Here is a 21604-nt window from a genome sequence, read left to right on the forward strand (position 1 = left end):
ACGCTCAGGAAAATGTTCGGCTCAGCGTGGTGATGTTATGGAGGGAAGTAAAACAGAGAACCAAGAGGGGAAGTGAGAGCTGCATGGCCCTCCTCACCCATAGTCCCTCAGGTGGCATATGGGACAGCAGGCCGTTAGTCCCCTGGGCCGCAGCCAAAAGTGAAGGGAGCAGGCATGCAACGAGGGGAGAGGGACGGGCAGCCAAGGTCAGAAAGATGCCTCAGAGAGGCCCTGAGACAACCCGCCTCCCTTCCCCCACAGCGGGGCTGTACCCACAAGCATAAGACAAGCTGCTGAAAGGGAAGTTATGGGCCCTTCTTATTTTTCCTTCAATAGTCAAAAGTCACAGAAGCATAACGAACAATGAGGAGTTTCAAACAGTTCGGAAGAACTAAATGTATACACTTTGGTGTACCGTCTGGGTTGGGGCTGCTGATGACCTGAGATAACTGAGAAGGTGGTTCTCCCTTTCAGGGAAAGTATATCAGATGTTTGGTTATAAATGGTCAGAAAGCATCCTTAAACAAGACAGGGGTATTGATCAGAAAATAATTGTTTGCTGGAAGCAGGGTAGTCTTTTCCATGAGTAATTAAGATGGTGTCACTTGATACCTACTCCAGGGAGCATCACTTTTCCTGTGCAGTGTTATTAACCCGATGTCATGGCAACAAGCCAGTCAGGGATTCTCTCTCTGGGGTTTTCTTTTATTAATGTGTCTGCTTTTCACAAGTTACAGCTTGCCCTTTCTGTTGTGTTTCTCCAAACACAACTGACAAGCTGGAAGAAAAGGGAGGTAGACTTTATTATTTAGAACAAGCCTTCAAGAAAAGCAAGAACAATAAACCAACTGCTGGCTAGCTATATTGAAAGGTAATCTCCTTCCCCCATACAGGTCCCTATACCTTCATAACTCATGGACCAATAGCATCAGCATCTCTCAGTTCAGTTCAGTTGCTCAGTCATGTCCGACTCTCTGCGACCCCATGGGCTGCAGCACACCAGGCTTCCCAGTCCATCACCAATTCCTGGAGCTTGCTCAAACTCAAGTCCATCGAGTCAGTGATGCCATCCAACCATCTCATCCTCTGTTGTCCCATTCTCCTCCCACCTTCAATCTTTCCCAGCATCAGGGTCTTTTCCAATGAGTCAGCTCTTCGCATCAGGTGGCTGTGGGAAATGCAGATTCTCAGATCCAACCGTGGAATCAGAATTTGATCTTTGATCCCCACAAGTTTCATATTATGGTTCGAGAAGCGCTGCTAAATTTAACTTCCTTTTAAATAGTAACACAGCCAGCAGCTGTGTGCAAGGCATTTCTCTTTTAAGGCAATATGTTTTTTGTTTTTTTTTTCATTAGCCTTGCTGGCCTGATACGATTTCACAAAAACAAGTGGAAAAGACTCACTGTTTTCTCAGTAAGAATAAGGCTTGGCAATTTAGGCTAAGTTGATCATATGAAAATGATTGCAGGCTGAACCGTGTATTTTGTCCCTGGGCTTCTCTGGTGCCTGTCTGGATTAGGAGACCTGCCCCACAGACTCTGAGCTCACCTAGTCAGATCAGAGACTGCAGTCTGTGAGTCAGGAGCCATGTTCCAGAAGCTGTAAATACAGGAGGCTTCTGGTCTAGAAACAGTGCCAAAGAAAAGCTCAAAAGCAAGCTTTGTCTCTTCTTGCCAGGACACAAGACCGTGCTGCTGTTTCCTATTCATCACAGTAATGAATTCATTGTCTAAACCCTGACCCAAGGATCATTACGAAAATGTTTGGATAGCTAGAACACCAGGTATGAAGGGTTTTCCTTCATTCCTGACATATGAAATACAACAAGTCAGATCTTACTCATAATGAGATGAAAATGAAGAAATGACCCAGTACTTCCATCAAAAAGCAAACAATAAATCCATTGAATTATCTATATATTGTCCCCTAGACTTTGGACGTTCCTATCTGGGAAGGGCGGAGGGGATAGAAGAGGAAGGGTAGTAATAGAAGAGTGAGATGAGACTGTAAAACAGATGGTACTCTTAAAAAATGATCGATAATTAAGAACAAGATGAGTCACTGTAACCAAGAATTAATCTTGACCAAGTAATTTGAACTGCTTTCCATTACGGATGAGTAGCTGTATGACCTTGGGTGAATGTCTTAACCTCTTGCCTCCTCAGTTCCTTAATTTGTGAAATAAAGATAATACTACCTACCTCTTTAGATTGTTGTAAGGTTAAATTAGGTAATAAATGTAAACCATTTAACAATGGTTAGTAGCAGGTAATAAACACTGAATAAATGTTAGATTTACTATCGTAGAGAGATCAATTCTGGAACTAAATTCTGGGACTGAGAATTTAGTCTGAGGTCAATTCTGGGACTAAAAGAATGCGTTATTACAAAAATTGGAGTATCAGTTAAATTAATATCTATATACACAAAGAAGTAAAATGAGGAATTGAGGTACTTCACCAGAATACTTAAGAAAAAAACAAAACAAAATGACTACAACGGGAATTAGCAGATGAATCAGGACCTGGAGAGTGACTCAGTCTGTTTGGGTCACCATAACAGAAGTATCAGAGAGGAGGTGGCTTAGAAGCAGCGAGCATTTATCTCTCACTGTTCTGTAGTCTGGGAAGTCCAGTGGACTCGGTGCTTGGTGAGGTGCCACTTCGCAGATGGCCAGCTTTTCTCTGTAACCTCAGATGGCAGAAAGGGCGGGGGGGCTTTTTGGCTCTCTTCTATGAAGGCACTAATCCCAGTCATCACCCAAAGGCCTGACCTCAAAGGACCATCACAGAGGGGATTCATATTTCAACATACAAATTTGGGGGCAGCACAAGCACTCAATCCATAGCAGATGAGTCACTGTAAATTACTAATTTTGTTCTTCAACATTAATTTATTCAGTTCAGTTCAGTTCAGTCACTCAGTTGTGTCTGACTCTTTGTGACCCCATGAATCGCAGGACGCCAGGCCTCCCTGTCCATCACCAACTCCCGGAGTTCACTCAAACTCATGCCCATCAGGTCAGTGATGCCATCCAACCATCTCATCCTCTGTCGTCCCCTTCTCCTCCCACCCCCAATCCCTCCCAGCATCACAGTCTTTTCCAATGAGTCAACTCTTCACATGAGATGGCCAAAGTATTGGAGTTTCAGCTTTAGCATCAGTCCTTCCAATGAACATTCATTTATTAGAAGTGATCAGTTATTCATAGCATCTTTAGGAAACAGTAATATTTAAGAGAATTATTTTAAAAACCTGTGAAGTTGACATGATACTATATATAGAAACCCCTAAAGATTCCACACAAAAAACTACTAGAACTGATAAAAGAATTTAGCAAGGTACAAGATTTATAGAAATTGGTTGCATTTCTTTACACTCTTAATGAATAGGAAGGGAGTGTGAAAAAAATCTCACCAAAATAAAAGAAAAGCTACTTAGAAATAAATCTGACCAAGGTGGTCAAAGACTTATATGAAAGTGAAAGCTTTTGTGACTCAGTTGTGTCCTACTCCTTGCAACCCCATGGACCACAGCCCATCAGGCTCCTCTGTCCATGCAGTTCTCCAGGCAAGAACACTGGAGTGGGTAGGCATTCCCTTCTCCAGGGGATCTTCCTGACCCAGGGATCAAACCTGGGTCTCCTGCATTGCAGACAGAACTATAAACATGAATAAAGGAAAGTAAAGATGATTCAAAGAAATGGAAACATATCCCACGCTCTTGGATTAGAAGAATTAATATTGTTAAAATGGCAATATACCCAAACCAATCTACAGATTTAACGCAATTCTTAAAGAGTTGGGAATACCTGACCTGCCTCCTGAGAAATCTGTATGCAGGTCAAGAAGGAACAGTTAGAACTGGACATGCAACAATAGACTGTTTCTAAATTGGGAAATGGGTAGGTCAAAGCTATATATTGTCACCCTGCTTATTTAACTTACATGCAGAGTACATCATGAGAAATGCTGGGCTGGATGAAGCACAAGCGGGAATCAAGATTACCAGGAGAATAACCTCAGATACACAGATGACAACACCCTTATGGCAGAAAGCAAAGAAGAACTAAAGAGCCTCTTGATAAAAGTGAAAGAGGAGAGTGAAAAAGCTGGCTTAAAATTCAACATTCAGAAAACTAAGATCATGGCGTCCGGTCATGGCAAATAGATGGGGAAACAATGGAAACTGACAAGACTTTATTTGGCGGGGGGGGGGCTCCAAAATCACTGCAGATGGTGACTGCAGTCATGAAATTAAAAGACACCTGCTCCTTGGAAGAAAAGCTATGACCAACGTAGAGAGCATATTAAAAAGCCGAGCCATTACTTTGCCAACAAAGGTCCATCTAGTCAAAGCTATGGTTTTTCCAGTAGTCATGTATGGATGTGAGAGTTGGACTGTGAAGAAAGCTGAGTGCCGAAGAATTGATGCTGTTGAACTGTGGTGTTGGAGAAGACTCTTGAGAGTCCCCTGGACTGCAAGATCTAACCAGTCCATCCTAAAGGAAATCAGTCCTGAATATTCATTGGAAGGACTGATGCTGAAGCTAAAGCTCCAATACTTTGGCTACCTGATGCAAAGAACTGCCTCATTTGAAAGACCCTGATGCTGGGAAAGATTGAAGGCGGAAGGAGAAGGGGATGACAGAGGATGAGATGGTTGGATGGCATCACCAATGGACATGAATTTGAGTAAGCTCTGGGAGTTGGTGATGGACAGGGAGGCCTGGCGTGCTGCAGTCCATGGGGTCACAAAGAGTCAGACATGACTGAGTAACTGAACAGAACTGATCAAATTACCCATGGCATTTTTCACAGAACCAGAACAAATAATCTTCAAATTTATATGAAACTATAAAAAACACCAGAATTGCCAAAGCAATCTTAAGGAAAAAGAACAAAGCAGGAGGCATAATCCTCCCAGACTTCAGACAATTCTACAAAACTACGGTAATCAAAGGAGGATGCGGACTTCCCTGGGGTTCAGTTTTGAAGAATCTGCACCAGACCATGCAGGGACACTGAGATCCCACATGCTGCGGAATGATGACGCTCATTCGCTGCACCAGAGATGTCCACAGGCTTCAAGGAAGATCCACAGGCCACACCCAACACCGGCCATGTGTTAGTCGCTCAGCGCTGTCTGACTCTCCGCAGTCCCACAGGCTGCAGCCTGCTAGGTCCTCTGTCCATGGATTCTCCAGGCAAGAATACTGGAGTGGGTAGTCATTTCCTTCTCCAGGGGATCTTTCCAACCCCGGGATGGAATCCAGGTCTCCTAGACTGTAGGCAGATTCTTTACCGTCTGAGCCACGAGGGAAGCCCTAACACCTGACACAGCCAAATAAATAAATAAATATATTTATAAAGGAGCAATCCTCCATTAAAAAAAAAAAACCAGCATGTTATGGGCACAAAAACAGACATATGAATCAATGAAACAGAGAGCCCAGAAATAAACCCACAAACCTATGGTCAATTAATCTTCAACAAAGGAAGCAAAAATATACAATGGGGAAAAGATAGTCTTTTTAGCAAGTGGTTCTGGAAAAGTTGGACAGCTACATGTAAATCAATGCAGTCAGAACACATCTTCTCACCACACACAAAAATAAACTCAAAATGGCTTAAAGACTTAAATATAAGACAAGATACCATAAACTTCTTAGAAGAAATCATAGACAAAACATTCTCTGACATAAATTGTACCACTGTTTTCTTAAGTCAATATCCCAAGGAAATAGAAATAAAAGCAAAAATAAACAAATGGAAACAAATCAAACCTACAGGCTTTTTGCACAGCAGAGGAAATCAAGCCAAAAGAAAAGACAACCTGAGAAATGGGAGAAAATATTTGCAAACGATGTGACCAACATGGCTTAACTTCCAAAATATACAAATAGCTCATACAACTCAACAGCAAAATAAACAAACAACTCAATCAAAAGTGGGCAAAAGACCTAGACAGACATCTCTCCAAAGAAGACACAGATTTAATAGGCACAAGAAAAGATGCTCGACATTGCTAATCATTAGAGAAATGCAAATCAAAACTACAATGAAGTACCATATCACACTGGTTAGAATGCCCATGATTAAAGTCTACAAATAGCAAATGCTGCAGAAGGTGTGGAGAAAAGGGAACCCTCTTAAACTACTGGTGGGAAAGGAACTGGGAGCAGCCACTATGGGAAACACTGTGGAGGCTCCTCAGCAAAGTAAAGGTAGAATTACCACAAAATCCAGCAATCCCACTTGCCGGCATATATCTGACAAAATTACAATTCAAAAAGATACATGCACCCCCTATGTTCATAGCAGCCCTATTGACAATAGCCCAAACATGGAAATAACCTAAATGTCTATCTACAGATGAATGGATAAAAAAGATACATGTCTCTTCTTACATATACACGGAGGACTACTACTTAGCCATATAAAAGAATGAAATAATGCCATTTGCAACAACATGGATGGACCTAGAAATTATCATGCTAAGCAAGGTGAGTCAGGAAGAAAAAGATAAATATCATATGATATCACTTATATGTGGAATCTAAAACATGAACCTATCTATGAAGCAGAAACAGACTTACGGATACAGAGAACAGACTTGTGGTCCCCGAGGGGGGTTGGGGGAGGGGCGGAGTGGGAGGGCGGGGTCAGCAGATGTAAGCTTTTGTACATAGAATGGGTAAACAGCGAAGTCCTACTTTATAGTACAGAGAACTATGTTCAATATCTTATGAGAAACCATGATGGAAGAAAATATAAAAAAGAATTTGTACACACGTATAACTGAATCACTTTGCTGTACAGCAGAAATTAACACAACATTGTAAATCAACTATACTTCAATTAAAAGTGATTTTTAAAAAACCCCCAAAATCTGCAAAGTCTATGAGAAGCTTAATCATTTGTAATAAGGAGAAACAAAAGGCCTACCTATCATGCAGTGATCCCATCAGGTGTTCATCAGTGCCTTTCATTCTGCCCTTCATGCTTCCTAACTTCTTTGAGAACTGATTTTCTCAGCTTGTCCCATCTTTTGAACCTATCCATTGAGCTTTATATTTTACTGACTTTTCTTCATTCTTTAAATTTATTATATTTAAAAAAAACGGAATCTTCTGAGGTTTTCCCCATAATGTTCTGCTCTTGTCACACAGTTACATTCCAGATGTTTCTGCAGCCTTGGGTAGAGCACACGTTATCAATGATCTGAGGAAACACATTATTCATCCCTGCACAAGGGAGCACTTTCCAATTAAAGATATCGCTTTGAAAGAGTCTTCCAAATTGGTTTCACTGAGGAAAAAAAAAAAGGAGGCTAAAAGCCTTTCACTCGCAATTTGACAATATCTGGAAAACCTTTGCTAATCATGAAGGTTAGGTGATAACATTTAATTAGCACTGGTTATAAATAGAATATAGGGCTTCCCACGGGGCTCAGTGGTAAAGAATCTGCCTGCCAATGCAGGGGAGACAGATTCAGTCACTGCATCAGAAAGATCCCCTGCAGAAGGGAATGGCAACCCACTCCAGTGTTCTTGCCTGGGAAATCCCATGGACAGGGGAGCCTGGAGGGCTAAAGCCCATGGGGTTGCAAAGAGTCAGACACAACTGAGCATACACACACATAAACAGAATATAGCTTGGAATTTACGTAGGCACAATCTTAAAGTTTCTGTTGACTGTTCTTTCTACAGTTCCTTCTAAGAATGGGACAGTGACATCTAGCAGCCTTTCTTATTTTGGACTTTCAGAGATAGTTTATTTGGGCGAGAGCTGGGTTTTATTTTGGCCCTTACCACCTTCAACACCTGGTTCTCAGGTAAATAGACCAGGGTGAAGTGGAGAAGGAGCTGATGAATCTGTGAGCATCCACTCCTTTGCCTTTTGTGTTCCTGTATATGAAGTCAGTGTGTTTGTGATCACGAGGTCACAGAGGACTATGCAGAGAGAGAAAACATAGAAGCACCTCAGATCCTTCATTAGCAAATAGGGATTTAGCTACAGCTTTGTTTATAGTACATTAAGTTTGGATATAAGGAAAAGATTTTAAGGGAAAAAAAAAGTAGTATTTAGAGGAAAGCACAATTTGAAAACATACATGCACCCCAGTGTTCTCTGCAGCACTGTACTCAACAGAGAAGACATGGAAGCAATCAAAGTGTCCATCCAGATAAAGAAGATATGTTCTATGGACTTCCCTGGTGATCCAGTAGTTAAGAATCCGCCTGCCACTGCAGGGGACATGGGTTCAGATCCCTGGTCTGGGAAGAGCCCACACAACGCAACTACTGAAGCCTGCAGGCCCCGGGGCCCTGCTCTGCAAACAGAGAAGCCACAGTGAGAAGCTCTCACACTTTCTCACACAGGAAAGCAGCTCCTGCTCATAGCAATGAGAGAAAGCCCGTGCACAGCAACAAAGACCCCGCACAGCCAAAAATAAATATATAAATAAACATTAAAAGAAAGAAGGTATAGTATGTGTATGTGTGTGTATATATGTATGTATGTACATATATGGGCTTCTCTGGTGCCTCAGTGGTAAAGAACTCGCCTGCCAATGCAGGAGACAAAGGTTCGATCCCTGGGTTGGGAATATTCCTGGAGAAGGAAGTGGCAACCCACTCCAGTATTCTTGCCTGGAAAATCCCATGAACAGAAGATCCTGGTGGGCTACAGTCCATGGGGTCACAAAGACTCAGACACAACTTAGCAACTCCGCACACATGCACGCATGTATACACACACACACTGGAATACTACTCAGCCATAAAAAAGAATGAAATAATGTCGTGTGCAGCAACATGGAAGGACCTAGAGATTACCAAGCTAAGTAAAGTCAGCCAGAGAAAGACAAACGTCATATGACATCACTTATATGTGGAATCTAAAAAAATAAATAAATAAACTTATTTACAACACAGAAACAAGACTCACAGACTTAGAAGACAAACTTTTGGTTACCAAATGGGAAAAGAAAGGGGACGGGATAAATTAGGAGCTTGGGATTAACATATATACACTGCTACACATAAAATAATCACTGAAGAACTACTATAGAGAACAGGGAATTCTACTCAACATTCTGTAATAACCTAAATGGGAAAAGAATCTGAAAAAAAGGCTAGGTATATGTATAACTGAATCACTTTTCTGTATACCTGAAACTAACAGAACATTGTAAATCAATATACTCAATAAAATTTTTTTTTAATTTAAATAAAATAAATGAAAAAAAGAGTATTTAACTTGTTAGTCAGGGATCTCCAGAAAAATAGAACCAACAGGATGTTCCGCCTCCCTCAGGGGTCCCCCATCTGTTTTCTCTTAAGAAATAGTGAAGTGAAAGTTGCTCAGTCATGTCCGACTCTTTGCGGCCCCATGGACTATAGCCTGCCAGGCTCCTCTGTCCATAGAATTCTCCAGGCCAGAATACTGGAGTGGGTAGCTGTTCTCTTCTCCAGGGGATCTTTTCAACCTAGGGATGAAACCCAGTTCTCCCGTACTGCAGGAGGATTCTTTAATGTCTGAGCCACCAGGGAAGCAACTTCAGATGATTGGATGAGGCCCATCTGTATTACAGCAGATAATCTACTTTCTTCAACTTTAACTGATTTAACAGTTAATCTCATCTAAAAAACACCTCCACCAGCTACATCCTGACATGCATTTAACCAAATATCATGCATTTAACCAAATGGCCTAGCCAAGTTGACACATAAAATTAGCCATCACATTGAGCTATTCTGAGAGTTGGAACTGGGATTGATCTGTTTTAATATCCTCAGACAAATGCCGTCAAATCACTTTGAATGATGTGTTTTGATAGAGGAATAAGGGCCAGAAGCTTTCAATGTCACTGCTGTGCTGGCGGAAACCGTGAAAGCAACGCTTCATACTTGACTTCAGTACAGGCTCCCGCAGGGTGGAGCCGCAATCAAGTGGGCAGGCCCTGGTGTCAGATCACTGGAGTCTGCATCCTGACTCCACTGCTTTCTGTGCGGTTTGACAGCACTCCCTTTTACTCCTCTCTGCTTCAGCTTCTCCGTTCACCCGTGAAACAGAGATGGGTTTGAACGTACTAAATCACAGGAAATGTGCAGAACAGTGCAAGGAACATGTTAAGTCTTCAATAAATCTTAGCTTTTATTACTACCTATATTAAAAAGAAACTCAAACATTTTCTTAACATTTGCCCATCTTAGAGACAGGCTTTTTTTTTTGGTTTTGGCTTACTTGTTTTGTTTTTAAACCTGCGGCCTTACAGACAGTTACACCAGCTTCGCCCCTTCCTGCCTTTACCTGGGGCTGGCATTTCAGTGTCCCGAAAGGAGCACTCAGTGTAAGCATGTTGTTTTTCACCAGGAAGGCCAGGGAAGAACTGTAGAGGCTCTTGTTAATAAGCCTGGACACGATGGGTAGAAGATTGGTTCTTCAGTGAGCAGATGGCAAGGAAGTGCTATGATTCTATGAAACTTGCAAGTGGACCACCTACTGCAATAAATTGATTAGTAAATACTATAGCAGTAAGACTAGCCTAAGGAAAAAATATGTAAAAATTTGATGTTACAAAAACAACCAGCAAATTCACATCACTTAAGAGAACCATCTCTTAGTTCCTTTAAATAGCTCTTCTTTACAGCATTTAAGATGGAATTTTATTACCAAAGCCTTGACTAATAAGCAACTTTTCCAGGAAATGGGTGCTCATATTTATAACATCTTCCATGTACCTAGATTGGTACTTGGCATTTCATGGGAGCTATCACATTAAAGAGGTTGTTCTCCTGTTTATGGTGCTTCCCAGGTGGCACAGAGGTAAAGAACCTGCCTGCCAGTGTGGGGAGATGCAAGAGATGCAGTTTCTATCCCTGGGTCAGGAAGATTCCTTGGAGTAGGAAATGGCAACCCAATCCAGCATTCTTGCCTGGAAAAATTCCATAGACAGAGGAGGCCAGTGGGCTACAGTCCATGGTGTCGCAAAGAGTCGGACACAACTGAGCATGCGTGCTCCTGTTTACATTTTGCATGTGAAGAAGATAATTCTCAAAGAGGTGTGCTGACTTGCTCAAGAGTTCACAGAAGGCTATTGGTTGATAAACAAATTCAACAAAGTAGCAGGATACAATATTAAGTGAAATTCACTCAGTTCAGTTCAGTTCAGTTCAGTCGCTCAGTCGTGTCCCTTTGCGACCCCACGGACTATACAGTCCATGGAATTCTCCAGGCCAGAATATTGGAGTGGGTAGTTTTTCCCTTCTCCAGTGGATCATCCCAACCCAGGAATCGAACCGGGTCCTCCTGCATTTCAGGGGATTTCTTTACCACCTGAGCTGTCAGAGAAACAAGATTAACATACAGAAATTGGTGGCATTTCTTTATACCAACAATGAAATAGCAGAAGGAAGGAGTTAAAAAAGTAACTTATAAAATTGTATCCCCTAAAATAAAATACTTAGGAATAAACCTGACCAAGGAGGTGAAAAATTTATATGCTGAGAACTATAAGGATGAGATGGCTGGATGGCATCACTGATTCGATGGACGTGGGTCTCAGTGAACTCCGGGAGTTGGTGATGGACAGGGAGGCCTGGCGTGCTGAGATTCATGGGGTTGCAAGGAGTCGGACACGACTGAGCAACTGATCTGATCTGATAAGACATGAACAAAGGAAATTCAATATGATTCAAAGAAATGGAAAGATATCCCATGCTCTTGGATTGGAAGAATTAATATCATTTAAATGGTCATTGCAGAGTACATCATGCAAAATGCTGGGCTGGATGAATCACAAACTGAAATCAAGATTGCCGGGAGAAATATCAACAACTTCAGTTATGCAGATGATACCACTCTAATGGCAGAAAGCAAAGAGGAACTAAAGAGCATCTTGATGAGGGTGAGAGAGGAGAGTGAAAAAACTGGTGTAAAACTAAACATTCAAAAAACTAAGATCATAGCATCTGGTCCCATCACTTCATGACAAATAGATGAGGAAAAATTTTATTTTATTTTCTTGGGCTCCAATATCACTGCAGTCAGTGACTGCAGCCATGAAATTAAAAGACGCTTGCTCTTTGAAAGGAAAACTGTGACAAACCTAAGAGTGTACTAAACTATGACATCACTTTGCTGACAAAGATTGCATTGTCAAGGCTATGGTTTTTCCAGGAGTCATGGACGAATGTGAGAGTTGGACCATACAGAAGACTGAGCACCGAAGAATAGATGCTTTTGAATTATGGTGCTGGAGAAGACTCTTGAGAGTCCCTTGGACAGCAAGAAAATCAACCCTGAATATTCATTGGAAGGACTGAAGCTGAAGCTGAAGCTCCAATACTTTGGCCACCTGATGTGAAGAGCCAACTCATTGGAAAAGACCCTGATGCTGGAAAAGATTGAGGGCAAGAGGAGAAGAGGATGACAGAGGATGAGATGGTTGGATGGCATCACCGACTCAATGGACATGAGTTTGAGCAAGCTCCAGGAGAGAGTGAAGGACAGGGAAGCATGGTGTGCTGCAGTCCATGGAGTCTCAAAGAATCAGACACAAGTAAGTGACTGAACAACAACAACAAATGGTCATACTACCCAAAGCAGACTACAGATTTGCTGCCAAGTCACTTCAGTCATGTCCGACTCTGTGCGACCCCGTAGACCGCAGCCCACAGGCTTCCCTGTCCCTGGGATTCTCCAGGCAAGAACACTGGAGTGGGTTGCCATTTCCTTCTCCAAGACTACAGATTTAATCCCTATCAAATTATCCACGACATTTTTCACAGAACTAGAACAAATAATCCTAAAATTCATATAGAACCATAAAAGACCCAGAATTGCCAAAGCAATCCTAGAGGAAAAGAACAAAGCAGGAGGCATAACCTTCACAGACTCCAGACAATACTGCAAAGCTACAGTAATCAAAACTGCATGGTATTGGCACAAAGACAGACATATGGATAACAGAACTGAGTAGAGAGCCCAGAAATAAACCCATACACCAATTGTCAAAAAGCTTCTCTGTCCATGAATTTTTCAAGCAAGCATACTGGAGCAGGTTGCCATTTCCTCTCCCAGGGGATCTTCCCCACCCAGGGATTGAACCTGAGTCTCCTGTGTCTCCTGCATTATAGACAGATTCTTTACCATTGAGCCATAGTGGAAGCCCTATTAATGATTAGCAAAACCTTATACAGTTAAATTATTACTGATGAGATCACTTCACTAACTAGTTACCTCTGTGTGGTTTGAGTGTTTTAATACAATTAAGTACTCACAAACTACTTGCTTAATTATTATAAAAATACATCTTAAGGGGAAAAAAAGAACAAGGATTATGAAGGTGTGAATTTTGGTGATGTTTTCCATAAAGTAGGTCTTTCACTGTCCCTCAAATCACACCACATGGGTAGCCACCTACTTTGCTTAGCTTGACTGGGTTGATTACCTTGGAATCACTAATAGAACAGGATCCATTTTTTATACTTCAGAAAACTGGAGAGAGGAGGGGAGTTGGGGAGCAGGGAGTCCTTCTTCTAACTGCTGCTACTGCTGCTGCTAAGTTGCTTCAGTCGTGTCCGACTCTTTGAGACCCCATAGATGGCAGCCCACCAGGCTCCCCCTATCCCTGGGATTCTCCAGGCAAGAACACTGGAGTAGGTTGCCATTTCCTTCTCCAATGCATGAAAGTAAAAAGTGAAAGTGAAGTCGCTCAGTCGTGTCCGACTCTTAGCGACCCCATGGACTGCAGCCTACCAGGCTCCTCCGTCCATGGGATTTGCTAGGCAAGAGCACTGGAGTGGGCTGCCATTGCCTTCTCCGTTCTTCTTACTAGGAAACCCAAATGTCTGGTAACTCATCTAGTTACAAAGATCATGGTTCTGTTCAACTCACACAGCTGTATGACCTAGTATTGATAATGTCTTCTCCATAAAGCATAAAACACTTCACGTTTTCAATTTTTCAGCACAGAGGGATTGAGTCAACTGTTGTAACCAAGAGCAAAAACTTGAGTCCAATTTGGAGACCTTGATTTTCATAATATTTTCAAATCCTCTAATCAAGCCTTCTTTCTCTTACCCATATTTTTTCCCTTGCTTCTCTGCTTCTTTCTCTACATAATTTGTCTTAACACATGAAGAAAGCACTTTTAAATACAAAGAGGAAAATGGACGGTGGTCATTACAAATGACCTATTAGAACTGAGGCCATTCAGTTCACTTATTTCAGGATACAAAAGTGTTTCTTCTGAAAGAAATTCCGTAAAGATTCTAATTTCAGGATACAAAAGTGTTTCTTCTGAAAGAAGTTCCGTGAAGATTCTAATTTGCCAGCCAACTTTTATAATATTGCTGCTGTTGTTTAGTCACTAAATCGTATCCAACTCTTTTGCAACCTCATGAACAGTAGCCCATCAGACTCCTCTGTCCATGAGATTTTCCAGGCAAGAATACTGGAATGGGTTGCCATTTCCTTCTCCAAGGATATTTCTGACCCAGGGATTGAACCCAAGTCCCCTGCATTGGCAGGCAGATTCTTTACCACTGAACCATGAGGGAAGGCCCTGATAATGTTGCCACTCTATTAAAATAGCAAGAAAGGAAAGTTTGAAGTTGGGAGAGATCTGGAACAATCTTTGTCACAAAAATTTGCCCCATGTCAGATATATTTCCTCCCTGAGAAAAAAACTACAAAGCAGGGCAGAAAAACCCATGGAGTAAAAGGCAAAGTTAAATATTTAAATATACAACCAGAAACATTAAGTTGCTATCATGGACTTATTTTGCTGCCAAATGAAGCAAAGAATGTTTTAAACTAATATTTAAGAAATGGTAGTGTAGTTTCAGAAGACTGGTATAGAATTTATTTTTACCCATTATTTTCTCCTAGAGCAGGGATTTTTATTTTGAAACCTTTATGGGCTTCAGGGATTTGTGAATTCTTAGAAATTTGGAGCTGTTCTTGTGTATACAGGCTTTCCTTTTTTTTTTTTTTTTTTTTTTCTGGGAGATGATCTGTAGTAACTGGCCAATTTTCAAAGGAGTCTAAGAATCACTGTTCTTAGAAGATTTTTAAAGACAGATGGGAAAGTTGAATGCAACAATATCAGCTCAAGTCCAGTGTTCATGAGATCAAAAATGTGCATTTGAGGTATGTTTCTTTGGAAGACACTCAGATCAGGACTGTCTGGACAGTTGCAGCAAAACCAGACAGAGAAATTAGAGAACAGCTGAGAACTGGATTTAGACAGGCCCACGGTAACATTCAATGCTATACCAGAATCATCATCATCACCACTTCAGTAGCTGAACCAAAAAAATATTTTTTTACTCCTTGTTGTTGTTGTTCAGTGGCTCAGTCATGTCAGACTCTTCGAGACTCCATGGACTACACCAAGCCAGGCTTCCCTGTCCATCACCATCTCCAGGAGCTTGCTCAAACTCAGGTCCATTGAGTCAGTGATGCTATCCAACCATCTCATCCTCTGTCATCCCCTTCTCCTCCTCTCTTCAATCTTTCCCAGCATCAAGGTCTTTTCTAATGAGTCAGCTCTTCGCATCAGGTGGCCAAACTACTGAAGCTTCAGCTTCAGCATCAGTCCTTTCAATGAATATTCAGGATTTATGTCCTTTAGGATTGACTGGTTTGATCTCCCTGCAGTCCAAGAGACTCTCAAGAGTCTTCTCCAACACCACAGTTCAAAAGCATCAATTCTTTGGCACTCAGCCTTCTTTATGGTCCAACTCTCACATCCATACATGACTACTGGAAAAATTATAGCTTTGACTATACAGACTTTTGTTGCAAACATCCACATAAAATCTAATTCCTTGTCAACAGGCAGCCTTCCATGAGATCATTCAAGGATCCAGGCTTCTTGCATCTTATGACTCTGTCTTCTTGTATGGCCTTGGAGTCCTCTCTTATAACTTAAATATCTTGCCAATAGATAAGGGAAGAAAAAGAAGGTATACAGGATCACATGAGGGTTAGACATCATTTGACCTGTACGCCTTCAGTCAAAATTCAGTCACAGAACCAAACTTAACTGTAAGGGAGGTTAGAAAATATAGTCTAGCTGCATATTCAGGAGGTAGAAATATAACTTGGTGAACAAAGCACATTTCTGCAGCAGTGCCAGGAAGAGTTTGGTGAAGAAGGAGACATAATCCTTCAGATAGTGGGAGCAAGTCAGTATCATGGCCAGACCAATGTATCCCACACATAATAGCTGGAAGACAGAGGCAGAGGAGACAGAGAAGAGTCTAGAGGGTGGGGTGGACACAGTGACACAAAACCTATGAGCAAACCATTCAGATTTTCAGACACAGAGGCAGCAGGAATTTGGAATTTCCTTAGTCAGTAGTAAACTGAAACACACTGAAACCATACTCACAGAAAACTGGTCAATCTAATCACACTAAGACCACAGCCTTTTCTAACTCAATGAAACTAAGCCATGCCCGTGGGGCAACCCAAGACGGGCAGGTCATGGTGGAGAAATTTGACAGAATGTGGTCCACTGGAGAAGGGAATGGCAAACCACTTCAGTATTCTTGCCTTGAGAACCCCATGAACAGTATGAAAAGGCAAAATGATAGGATACTGAAAGAGAAACTCCCCAGGTCAGTAGATGCCCAATATGCTACTGGAGATCAGTGGAGAAATAACTCCAGAAAGAATGAAGGGATGGAGCCAAAGCAAAAACAATACCCAGCTGTGGATGTGACTGGTGACAGAAGCAAGGTCCGATGCTGTAAAGAGCAATATTGCATAGGAACCTGGAATGTCAGGTCCATGAATCAAGGCAAATTGGAAGGGGTCAAACAAGAGATGGCAAGAGTGAATGTCGACATTCTAGGAATCAACGAACTGAAATGGACTGGAATGGGTGAATTTAACTCAGATGACCATTATATCTACTACTGCAGGCAGGAATCCCTCAGAAGAAATGGAGTGGCCATCATGGTCAACAAAAGAGTCCGAAATGCAGTACTTGGATGCAATCTCAAAATGACAGAATGATCTCTGTTCGTTTCCAAGGCAAACCATTCAATATCACAGTAATCCAAGTCTATGCCCCAACCAGTAATGCTGAAGAAGCTGAACGGTTCTATGAAGACCTACAAGACCTTTTAGAACTAACACCAAAAAAAGATGTCCTTTTCATTATAGGGGACTGGAATGCAAAAGTAGGAAGTCAAGAAACACCTGGAGTAACAGGCAAATTTGGCCTTGGAACACAGAATGAAGCAGGGCAAAGACTAATAGAGTTTTGCCAAGAAAATGCACTGGTCATAACAAACACCCTCTCCCAACAACACAAGAGAAGACTCTATACATGGACATCACCAGATGGTCAACACCGAAATCAGATTGATTATATTCTTTGCAGCCAAAGATGGAGAAGCTCTATACAATCAGCAAAAACAAAACCAGGAGCTGACTGTGGCTCAGATCATGAACTCCTTATTGTCAAATTCAGACTTAAATTGAAGAAAGTAGGGAAAACCACTAGACCATTCAGGTATGACCTAAATCAAATCCCTTATGACTATACAGTGGAAGTGAGAAATAGATTTAAGGGCCTAGATCTGATAGATAGAGTGCCTGATGAACTATGCAATGAGCTTTGTGACATTGTACAGGAGACAGGGATCAAGACCATTCCCATAGAAAAGAAATGCAAAAAAGCAAAATGGCTGTCTGGGAAGGCCTTATAAATAGCTGTGAAAAGAAGAGAAGTGAAAAGCAAAGGAGAAAAGGAAAGATATAAACATCTGAATGCAGAGTTCCAAAGAATAGCAAGAAGAGATAAGAAAGCCTTCTTCAGCGATCAATGCAAAGAAATAGAGGAAAACAACAGAATGGGAAAGACTAGGGATCTCTTCAAGAAAATCAGAGATACCAAAGGAATATTTCATGCAAAGATGAGCTCGATAAAGGACAGAAATGGTATGGACCTAACAGAAGCAGAAGATATTAAGAAGAGATGGCAAGAATACACAGAAGAACTGTACAAAAAAGATCTTCACAACCCAGATAATCACGATGGTGTGATCACTGACCTAGAGCCAGACATCCTGGAATGTGAAGTCAAGTGGGCCTTAGAAAGCATCACTACGAACAAAGCTAGTGGAGGTGATGGAATTCCAGTTGAGCTATTCCAAATCCTGAAAGATGATGCTGTGAAAGTGCTGCACTCAATATGCCAGCAAATTTGGAAAACTCAGCAGTGGCCACAGGACTGGAAAAGGTCAGTTTTCATTCCAATCCCAAAGAAAGGCAATGCCAAAGAATGCTCAAACTACTGCACAATTGCACTCATCTCACACACTAGTAAAGTAATGCTCAAAATTCTCCAAGCCAGGCTTCAGCAATATGTGAACCGTGAACTTCCTGATGTTCAAGCTGGTTTTAGAAAAGGCAGAGGAACCAGAGATCAAATTGCTAACATCTGCTGGATCACAGAAAAAGCAAGAGAGTTCCAGAAAAACATCTATTTCTGCTTTATTGACTATGCCAAAGCCTTTGACTGTGTGGATCACAATAAACTGTGGAAAATTCTGAAAGAGATGGGAATACCAGACCACCTGATCTGCCTCTTGAGAAATCTGTATGCAGGTCAGGAAGCAACAGTTAGAACTGGACATGGAACAACAGACTGGTTCCAAATAGGAAAAGGAGTTCGTCAAGGCAGTATATTGTCACCCTGTTTATTTAACTTATATGCAGAGTACATCATGAGAAATGCTGGACTGGAAGAAACACAAACTGGAATCAAGATTGCCAGGAGAAATCTCAATAACCTCAGATATGCAGATGACACCACCCTTATGGCAGAAAGTGAAGAGGAACTAAACCTCTTGATGAAAGTGAAAGTGGAGAGTGAAAAAGTTGGCTTAAAGCTCAACATTCAGAAAACAAAGATCATGGCATCCGGTCCTACCACTTCATGGGAAATAGATGGGGAAACAGTGGAAACAGTGTCAGACTTCATTTTTCTGGGCTCCAAAATCACTGCAGATGGTGACTGCAGCCATGAAATTAAAAGACGCTTACTCCTTGGAAGGAAAGTTATGACCAACCTAGATAGCATATTCAAAAGCAGAGACATTACTTTGCCAACAAAGGTCTGGCTAGTCAAGGTTATGGTTTTTCCTGTGGTCATGTATGGGTGTGAGAGTTGGACTGTGAAGAAGGCTGAGTGCCGAAGAATTGATGCTTTTGAACTGTGGTGTTGGAAAAGACTCTTGAGAGTCCCTTGGACTGCAAGGAGATCCAACCAGTCCATTCTGAAGGAGATCAGCCCTGGGATTTCTTTGGAAGGAATGATGCTAAAGCTGAAACTCCAGTACTTTGGCCACCTCATGCGAAGAGTTGACTCATTGTAAAAGACTCTGATGGTGGGAGGGATTGGGGGCAGGAGGATAAGGGGACGACAGAGGATGAGATGGCTGGATGGCATCACTGAGTCGATGGACGTGATTCTGAGTGACCTCCGGGAGTTGGTGATGGACAGGGAGGCCTGGCGTGCTGCGATTCATGGGGTGGCAAAGAGTTGGACATGACTGAGCGACTGGTCTGATCTGATCTAGTCAGTAGTAGAGCCAGAGTGACTCATTTAGTATTTAGGAGATGTGCAGTTTGGAGTGGAGGATAAGATTAGAATCAGACAAGAGCTAGGATGAAATAACCAAGAGCTGGGAAGATTATAGAGATGTGGCCTGGGCACAATGGTAGGGAGTCAAGGCAGACCATATGTGACTTGACTCCTTCGTAACCAGCATGGTGGACAGAGCTATGCCGAGTCCTCCTATTTGAGGTCAGCATTGGTGCTACAGCCGTGCAGGGCCTACAGACAGGGCCAGCTGGGAGGGGAGGCACAGAGGAAACTGATAGGACCTGCCATCATCTACCCTCAAAGGGTATCAGTAACCTTACTCTGCTTCTTAGTCCTGGAAAACAGCCCTAACTCATCCTAACTTCCTGACAAGTGTCCTGAGATGAAACAAGACAACTGAATCAGTACATGCCCTTCAGAGCATAAAGCAAATGCCCCACTGAGAATATGGAGGACCTGGGACAGCATATTTGCTTACAAGTGAGAATTAATAATAAAAATGACAGTTAACATGTACAAGATACAGCGCTACAGCTACATATATATATATATTTACCCAATTTTACAGATTTAAAATTGAGCAATAGAGACTTATGAATGACTTGCTCAAGTAAGTGGCAGGGCTGGGATTCAAAGAGGTCTGGCTCTTGACAACCGTAGCCACTATGCATACGGCCTTTTTTATTTAGAAAGTCAAATTTGGCCAGAATTTCATGTAACATATTACTTTCTTAACGGCAGTACGGGTGAAGATTTGCACTTTCCCCCTCCCCTGAGAGCTCATCTGCAATTTTGTTTCTAGAAAGCCATCCCATCCTTTTGGAATGAAGACTAAATCATGGTTATCCAAAGAATAAGTCACAGACAGTTCACTGGAGTGACTGTCCTCTCAAAGAGCGTACTGTAATATGCAGTGACAAGCTCTGAAGTCACATGTCACAACTAAACGACTGAAGAGTGTCAAGATTTGAAGAGACCTCAGGGACCACAGTCCCACCCACTAAAGTGCAGAGAGGCTAAGTAGTTTGCAAGATGCCCCTCAGGGACAGAAACAGCCTGTCCTGCTTCCATGATAAAAACACTTGCCTCCTGACTGCAGACCATTCCTTTTCCCTACTGAGTCTAAGGGCATCATGAGTGTTACAAGCCAGAAACTTCTGATGGTGATATAAGCGACTGCATTAATTCTTTGGCCACTAGAGGGACTGTGAAAAAGATAAAAGGGTTCAACTTCATGGAATTTATTTTCTATAAAATAAGAAACCCAGCATCTTACATAACTAATCAGGAATTATATAGCCATCTGTTTAGACATTTATTCATTCATCCCAGCATTTATCCATCTATCCATTTAGGTATTTATTCATCCATTTGCTATTTCCAGAATATCTACTGAGATAAAATTTAGGCTCAAACCTGGGTATTTTTAGTATTTTCAGTCACTATTTTTCTTTCTGCCGCGTTGCCAGATTTCGTTAACAATCCCAGTATATGGGATTCCAGTACACTCTATTATAAAACTAACTTTATATTAAATATGTTTGGGGACCCAGAATCAAGCCATTAGTTATAGCACAGTTTGCAGTGTTCATCCATTAATCCAAAGAGGACTTGTTTACTCTGGAGTATTTCCTTTGTTTCTCAAGACTTTATTTCTGTCCTCAAGGTGTCTTTTTACAGGCCCACACGCTTGATCTCAAGCTGATTGTAGACAAGGCTCAGTCAACGATAAACCATCTTTGGTACCAAAAAAGTACTCAGATTTCTGCTTAAGGCCTCCGTTGTCCTTGTTGAAAAGTACACTCTTCACTGTGGCAAAGACATGTACTCTCAGTTTTCTTGGAGAAGAGTGGGAAAGTGATCCCCACATCCTGCTTCCCTATCACGACCAATCACTTAGTGTTGTTTGTACAAATGCTGAAAGTTTACCTTTTGCACCTAATAATTCTACTTACCAACCCAGAGT

At 41.7% G+C, this 21604-nt stretch overlaps 1 protein-coding gene across 1 annotated transcript in view; it reads right to left on the reverse strand.

The window, feature by feature from the left end:
* Window positions 1–21604, reverse strand: part of LOC102397698 (corticotropin releasing hormone binding protein) — a 51792-nt gene that overhangs the window by 15715 nt on the left and 14473 nt on the right. The window lies entirely within an intron of this gene.

Source organism: Bubalus bubalis, chromosome 11 (assembly GCF_019923935.1).
Source record: "Bubalus bubalis isolate 160015118507 breed Murrah chromosome 11, NDDB_SH_1, whole genome shotgun sequence".
NCBI lineage: Eukaryota > Metazoa > Chordata > Mammalia > Artiodactyla > Bovidae > Bubalus > Bubalus bubalis.